This window comes from Marmota monax, unplaced genomic scaffold (assembly GCF_021218885.2).
Source record: "Marmota monax isolate L192 unplaced genomic scaffold, Marmota_monax_Labrador192_F-V1.1 WCK01_AAM20220418_F8-fsc00041, whole genome shotgun sequence".
Classification (NCBI taxonomy): Eukaryota; Metazoa; Chordata; class Mammalia; order Rodentia; family Sciuridae; genus Marmota; species Marmota monax.
Genome location: NW_026695238.1, coordinates 2,364,183 through 2,371,237, shown reverse-complemented (window position 1 = coordinate 2,371,237; position 7,055 = coordinate 2,364,183). Strand labels below are relative to the sequence as shown.

Below are 7,055 nucleotides of genomic sequence, written 5' to 3'. Positions count from 1 at the left end.
TAGGGTTTCCCTAGCGGAGGGTTCCAGTGGGAGGGATCAGAGGTGGACGCCTCATAGGCGGAAGCTCAAAGGACTTGTGTGTTCTGAACTCTTGTCTATCTGGCAGACAGGAACAGTGGTCGGGCTTGTGAATGGAGGAGCCATCTTCAAAGAGGGCGGAGAGGTTTCCTTATCATGGAATGTGTGTTTCATCTGTCTTCACGACATTTCAAGGATCTAGGAAGGATGTGTGGCTTATTGAGGACACACAGTCCCTTGTACTTGTGCAACATAAATTCCCATCGATTTTCCTTAGAGTTCATTTCAGGGCCCACACTTTCCCCTGCTCTCTTTGCTTTTTGGTGATCTGTTTCCCTTGGCAGCTGCTCTGAGGTATACAAGACTCAGATGGGAGGAATGGAGGCATCTGGGAGATCAGCTGTACCCAATCCTCTCATTTGACAGAGGAGAGAATGGAGGTCCAGAGGGTGAGTTTGGGAGGAATTAAGGGCTTGGGAGATGACCCAGGTAGGTTGGGAGGAGTTAAGAATACACCCAGTGTCTCCTGATTTCTCTGCCTTTTCCAATGTCACAGCTTCAGCTGTCAAGATGTCGATGTGACCACAGGTTTGGATGAAATATATTTGTAAATCATCAAAAAAAAAAAGATGTTGATGTGTTTATAGGAATGCAGGACAGATTTGATAAAGCTTGTGATCTTGACAATATACTTTAAAACTGAGTTCAATTCTACAGTAACTTGGGTCCAAATCCCCCATTTCTGTCTTCTTTAGAAGTGAAGGTGGACAACTTTTCAGTTCGAATACCACTGGGGTACCTTGTTCCTGGGACATACTTACCACTGTGGCTCCTTTTCTTGATATCCTTTTTCTCTTCAAATGCAGGGTAACACAGGACCCCAGGAGTCTACAGAAAGGTGAGTCTTAAGTCTTTGGTCAAATGCTCTCATGTCTAAAAGGAGATGCTGAGCTATTGGTGAGTGGAAGATCAGACAATGTTGTTTAGTTGTTCATGACAAAGGACAGGTGATATGGGAGTGAAGCTTTACTTCCTGAGGCTTGCCACCAGAGGTGACCTCCTCAAGCCACCTCAGCATTGACCTTCTAACAATTTTATCTATCTAGGTTCTGGTCTGTGATATGCTAAGCTTGAAAGATTTGCTTAAACTTACTCGTGCAAAAATGAGCTTCAGTTTTGTGGATGCAGAATGGGAATTAAAATAACACCCACCACTTAGTGTTGTTCAAAGGAATAAATGAGGTATTGCATGTGTAGCATCAGGCACAAAGTAAACAATCCATAAGAATAATCTTTATAGCTATTATTTATTGACAAGAAGTTGGAGTAAACTCTCCTTCATTCTTTTAAAGATTAACCCATGACCCATGTGGGGGGCTTGATGGTGTGTGAGCTGGAATGGAGTACGGAGGCCAAGAGTCTGTGCTCCATACCTTTCTTTCTAATGTCTACTAACCAGGGTTCTAGAGCTTTCCCCTGGGTCGTTTTGTCTGCACTTTCTGTGTGAAGGACAGCCAGATTTGACTTCTCTCAGATAGACAAGGACACCAGGCCAATCTTTCTTCATGGCTGAGCCAGAAGAAATCCAGCAGGAGGGATTTACTACTTCAGCTTGTAAATGAGTAGCTCTCTTCCTTCACCCCTCACCCCGGGCTAAGTTATTCTGAGGCTATAAAAAGATCCCTGTCCACTTCAAAGGGCTTTTTATCAGCTTATCCATGCAGATCCTATTCAACTCTTCTCATTTTCAAAGGCAGAACAAAACCTCTTGGCTGAACCCCCAGCTAAGCTCTTACCTTCCTTAAAATATCTTTAACTTCAATTAAACTGATCCCTCTTGGCTCCTCTTAACAAATAGGTTGTCTTCACAAAGAGTTCCCTGACATTATCTCCCCATCCACCCCCAACCTCATTATTGACATGTCATTTTGATCTACAGGGAAATTTGTACAGAGTTAAGCAATGTGTCTTGGGCCAGGCCCTGGTACTGCGGCACCTTTTTAAAGTACTCTTGTTTCAGAACATAGTAAGCTCTAAACCACTCTGTGCCTGTAGAGAGGGGCAGTAAATTAAGCATTGACTTGGAAATTAACATCTTAGGTTTTCTATGTGTTTTTTTGCCACAGACCCTCTAAGCAAATTTGTTAAGTCTAGGTTTCATTTTCCTATAAATAAAGTGAGGGAGGTAAGTATAATCATTCACAATGATCTTTGCAACAATTACTTATAATAGCCTGTCTAAGTCTGTCTCCCCAGTAGAGTGTGTTCCTTGAAAGCAGGAAATTTGTCTCATCTCTGTATCCAGTGTCTTGGGAAACATTTATTGAATAAAGGTGCCTGAGCTTTTCTCTGGTATACCTTTCCCTCTTACCCCCTCATAGCCAGATAGGGTTTTTGTACTTCCTTGGCTTTACTCAGTTTTACTCTCTCCCAGACACTTAGTTGCCTATTTCTACCAGGGTGACAAGTTCAAGGTGAGCTGACACAATTCTACCGTAGAAGGCAGAGCAACTAAATTCTGCACTTCGACTCTTCCCACTTCTTCCAGGTTGGAGGCAGTGTCACCTTTCTGGTTGGAGGTCTGGCTTCCTCAGTGACTTTTGAAGGGCAAGATGATGGAACCCAGAAGAGGAGGACTGAGAACTCCTCCAGGGTGAACTTTAGCCAGTGGAAACGAGGAAATGGGAGGGTGTCTGCAGATAAATCCTGTTTTCTTTTTCCATGGGTCTATTTTTTTTCCTATACATCACATGTGGAGATGTCCAGTATGATGGAGTGACTCTTTGAGCGTCTTTGCAGTATATTAAAGTATTGCCAGCTGGGTAAGGTGTTCCTTTTGCTTCTCATTCTTCCTTGTCTCATGTCCTATTCTCCTTACCCTTCCTTACCCTTACCCTTAATTAGTAAGTATGGACTTGTGAATTCCTACTTCACAGTGTAGGAATGGGAGCATGGACCAGGAAAGAAGAAGCAGTGGTGGTGGCTCTTCAGCTAGGGAGGGTTCTGCAGAGTGGTGGCAGCGTCTGAATGGAACCTGTTCTCATCTGGTCCTTGGGTTGATGATTCAGTAACAGAGGTCCATGTAGGCAAATCAGGACAAAAGGTATTTTGCCTGAAGAGAATCCATCTGCTTTTGATCAGGAAAACAGAGACTCCACCCCAGATGCAAGTGAGAGTCCAGGAATTTGCTCTATCCAGGGTCTTTGGGAGCAATGCAAACTGAACTGGTATCTTTGCTTTCTTATTTGGACTCAACGGCCACCCTGCTTTTAATCAGGGCTGCACAAGCTCCTTAGAAGAGCCCTTCAGAGCTAACAAGTGAGTCTTTGTGCACAGCACCAGCTGAGCTCCTTCCTCTTTTTCCCAGGGATGAGGGTTTATCCACATGGCTGTTGTCTGTTTTTAGGATTAGAAGAGCAGAAAGAACAAGGAGCTCATAGAAACTCCTTGGAAGGGGCCTTGGGATGCATGTAGTTAACCCATCTTACTTTATGCAGATGAAGAAACCAAAGACCCCAAGGTCATGTGACCAGCCCACAGGCAGCTGATTAAGATGGATCTGGATTCTAAAAATAGCTTAATTTCTTAATTGAGAGAGGGAATTTGGAGAAAAAAAATTGTTTCCAGAGGCTGGCTTGGGAAAGAATCAGAAAATATCTCTCAATCCTTTTTCCCCCCCATCCTAGGATGGAAATTAAAGACACAGTCCTGTGTGGGTGCTCCACGTACCACCTTCCCCTTCACATGGAGTTGTAGAATACTCTGTCTCAAACTCCATGACTCTGCCTCTTCCTCCCCTCCCTGAGCTGTGATAGAGAGGAAGAATAATCTGAAGGGAATGTTAAAATGTTATGGTGAGGTAAACATGGGGCCTAGCCAACTGACCAGGGCCATCTTTGCTAACCAAGAATGAGGGAGTCACGTGACATTTCTGAACCTCTGTTTCCTTATATCTAAAGTGGGCATAAGAACATCTGATTCCCATGGTGGTAGAAGGGAAAAGAGGGAGGCTGGGGATAGAGGTCAGTTGGTTGAGTGCTTGTCTCGCATGCACAGGGTCCTGGGTTCCAGCACCACACACACACACACACAAAATAAATAAATAAATAAAAGGAAATAAAATGTCCCAAAGTATGTATTTGGATCCTAGAGGAAACCAAATTAGGATAATTTAAGGAAGTATACTCAAATTAGGATAATTCAAAGAGGGCTACCTAGAGGACTCTTTACAAAGGTGTGGCAGAGTTTAGAGATGGCTCACAGATCAACAGGATCCTGGCATTAGTAATAGGGAGGGGAGACCGACCTGCGTAGATCCTAATTAGAAGAGTAAGAAGAGGGAGTAGTTGGCAGAACATGGAAGAAAACAATCAGTGGTCTGTGCAGAGGGCTTTGGATAGGAGCTTTGACCTTCAAATGGAGGAAGATCCAACCCAAGGTGACCTTGCACAGAGAGAACCAAGAGAACAAGCACTCTGACCTCACTCTCCTCCCTTCTGTGATCTCCTGCCAGGGGATCCATTGGCCAAACCCCAGTGGGAGTTGGAGGGCATAGGAGCCTGCTGATGTCATTTTACAGGTCAGCCTCCCAGAGCAGAAGGCCCAGGGGAGAAAGGTAGAGAGTGGATCTGGAAGGGCCAAAGGGAGATATCTGCACAGAACATGTTTGTTAAATGATGGGCTCATTAACATAGTGGATTCTATACTGGGCCATCCAGAACCACCAACTGAAGTGTGATTCCCCCCCCACCCCCAGATGCAACCAGTGTATAAAATGACTTTCACGGGACACTCTTTATCCTGGAGAATGGCCTGATGCTCAGGTGTTCAAGCTGTGACCAGGTGACCTTCTCACAGGAAACTTGTTTATGCTGGAGGACACCATTTTGGCTTTCGTCTGATCTGTGTCCAGTTTATTCCTACCAACATAGCCACTGTCTAGGAGAGCACTGACCAGGGAGTTTGGGTGTTTCAGTCAGGTAAGACACAGAGGAGGTGGCACAACAAGACACATGAAATAACAGATGCAGTTTTATTGCAGATTCCAGAGAGAAGAGGGCGGTGCATCTTGCAGGGCCAAGGGGAAGGTGGGAGCTGTCTGGGACACATGAATTCAACCAGCATGGGGGAGCTAGAGAGAGGAAGAGAGAGAAAGATCACCTGTGGGCCAATACCTTTATTGGGGGTGTCCAGGGCATTATTCAAACAGGCTTCTCATGAAGAATTTTAACAGTGGATTTATAGCAAGTGGACATGTGTTCCATGGATTGGCAGTTTGATTGAGAGGTGGTTTCTGTGTCATATTTGCACAGTCCACACAGGTGTAGGGATCCGTGGGGTGAATCAGTTTGTATATAGCTGTCCCATAGGGAGGTGGTCTCTAGAGGGCACTTGTATAGCACAGCTAGCTGCCTTGATTACTTTAGGAATTGGGAGAAGGTGGAGAACAGAACACTGGGTCTAAGGCTGATTGATCCCTGCTTCTGGTATGAGGAAGTTCAACCTATGTTCAAAATAAACACTGAGGCATCATGAAATCATAAGAATTCACTATGGTAGTTCAGTGATTAGGGTGTTTGCCTCACACGTATCAGAAGCACTGAGTTTGATCCTCAGCACCACATAAAAATAAATAAATAAAATAAAGGCATTGTGTCCACCTACAACTAAAAATATTAAAAAAAAAAAAAAAGAATTCACTATAACCCATCTCAATGATTGGTCTATATAGGGTGTATAGAGATCTGGCCTTTCCAAATTCTAGACAGATAAGTAATGTCCCAGCCACAGGATGGGCAGAGGGGTTTATTGCAACTATTCTGTGGTCCAATTTCCCCTTCTGTCCGGATTTCCTTTCTTCCCTCCCTAATAGGTATTGATCTTGGGAGTGTTTCCCTCAATTCAGGTCTTCAGCTCTGAGTCACCTTCCTGGGGAACCTGGCCTGTGACACCTAGTGTCGTACCATTACAACTGACATATAGATTTTGAGCAACTCCTGCAAGCTCAGCTTTACATTTTGGGTACAGTTGTGCAGTTTGTATAGGTGGTATGGGCGCATCCAGGTAAGTAATTAAATGAGGGTTGAAACTTGCTCTTCCTGGAGAAGGACTGCCTTTTTCTAATTTACATAGTTTCCGTGTGGGCTCCTGCCATCCTTGTCTCAGGTCCTTTTTTTTCAATGAAGCATCCCCATGGATGAGACAGAAAGGGCGAAAAATCTTGGATGAAGCTGCAACATGCTCTGGAAATTTAGGAACAGGTTGTTTCTTCTTATAGACTCTTGGAGAAGGTCTTGAGGATGAGACAAACTTCCCCAATCAGACTCAAAGGCTTGTGTTTCTTCTTTCAGCTAGGCTGGTCTAATTCACAGGAGTGTGACCAGCTAGAAGGTCATGTACAGCAGGGTGGGATTTCCATTTAATTCCAAATATAATTCTCTTGCTTACGAGACTTTGGTTTTCCTCTTGAAATTGAAAAACCTACTCTGCTATTTTCTGTGGTCACTATGGTTCTTAAGAACACTGTTCATTCATTTCTTACTCTTTCATTTTTTTGAGGAAAAGAATACGGGGGAGAGAAGTGTCCTTCTCCACGCCCCGTAGCTCTCTAGTTGTAGACTGTAGGTCAGTTGCCTGAACCACCTGTCCAGTGCTTGTATGTGAGACTCTTCCAGGTTTCAGCTGCACTGAAGTACCTGGATCTTATCTGGATGGTGAAGAAGCTCCAGGAAGGGAAGGTGGGGAGGCTGTGGTGGATCCCCCAGCCGGCCCAGCTCTGCCTCCTGATAGGAGAATCACTAGCAGTGGTTTCCTTCTTTCTCTCCTTGGCTCCTAGCAAACTGCTGTGCCCCCAGGGCAGGCTCTGCAGAGGACCCAGGGGGCAGACAGAGCTGTGTCTTTGATGTAGCTCCAGAGAGAGGCCACTCTCCTTGACCAGAGGCTGGGGTTCTGTTTCACAAAGACATTTTCCATCTTTCCTTTTCTTAAAACATTGCTGCGGGAGATAAAGTATTGCACGTTTACAGTTTTGGCTTGCC

At 44.7% G+C, this 7,055-nt stretch overlaps 1 long non-coding RNA gene across 1 annotated transcript; it reads left to right on the top strand.

Annotated features, from left to right (window-relative positions):
- Positions 1–239: 239 nt before the first annotated feature.
- Positions 240–2,844, top strand: LOC124089668 (uncharacterized). Its single transcript, XR_006850828.2, has 3 exons — positions 240–467; positions 885–916; positions 2,567–2,844. It is a non-coding gene; the product is annotated as an uncharacterized LOC124089668 (long non-coding RNA).
- The last annotated feature ends 4,211 nt before the right edge of the window (positions 2,845–7,055 follow it).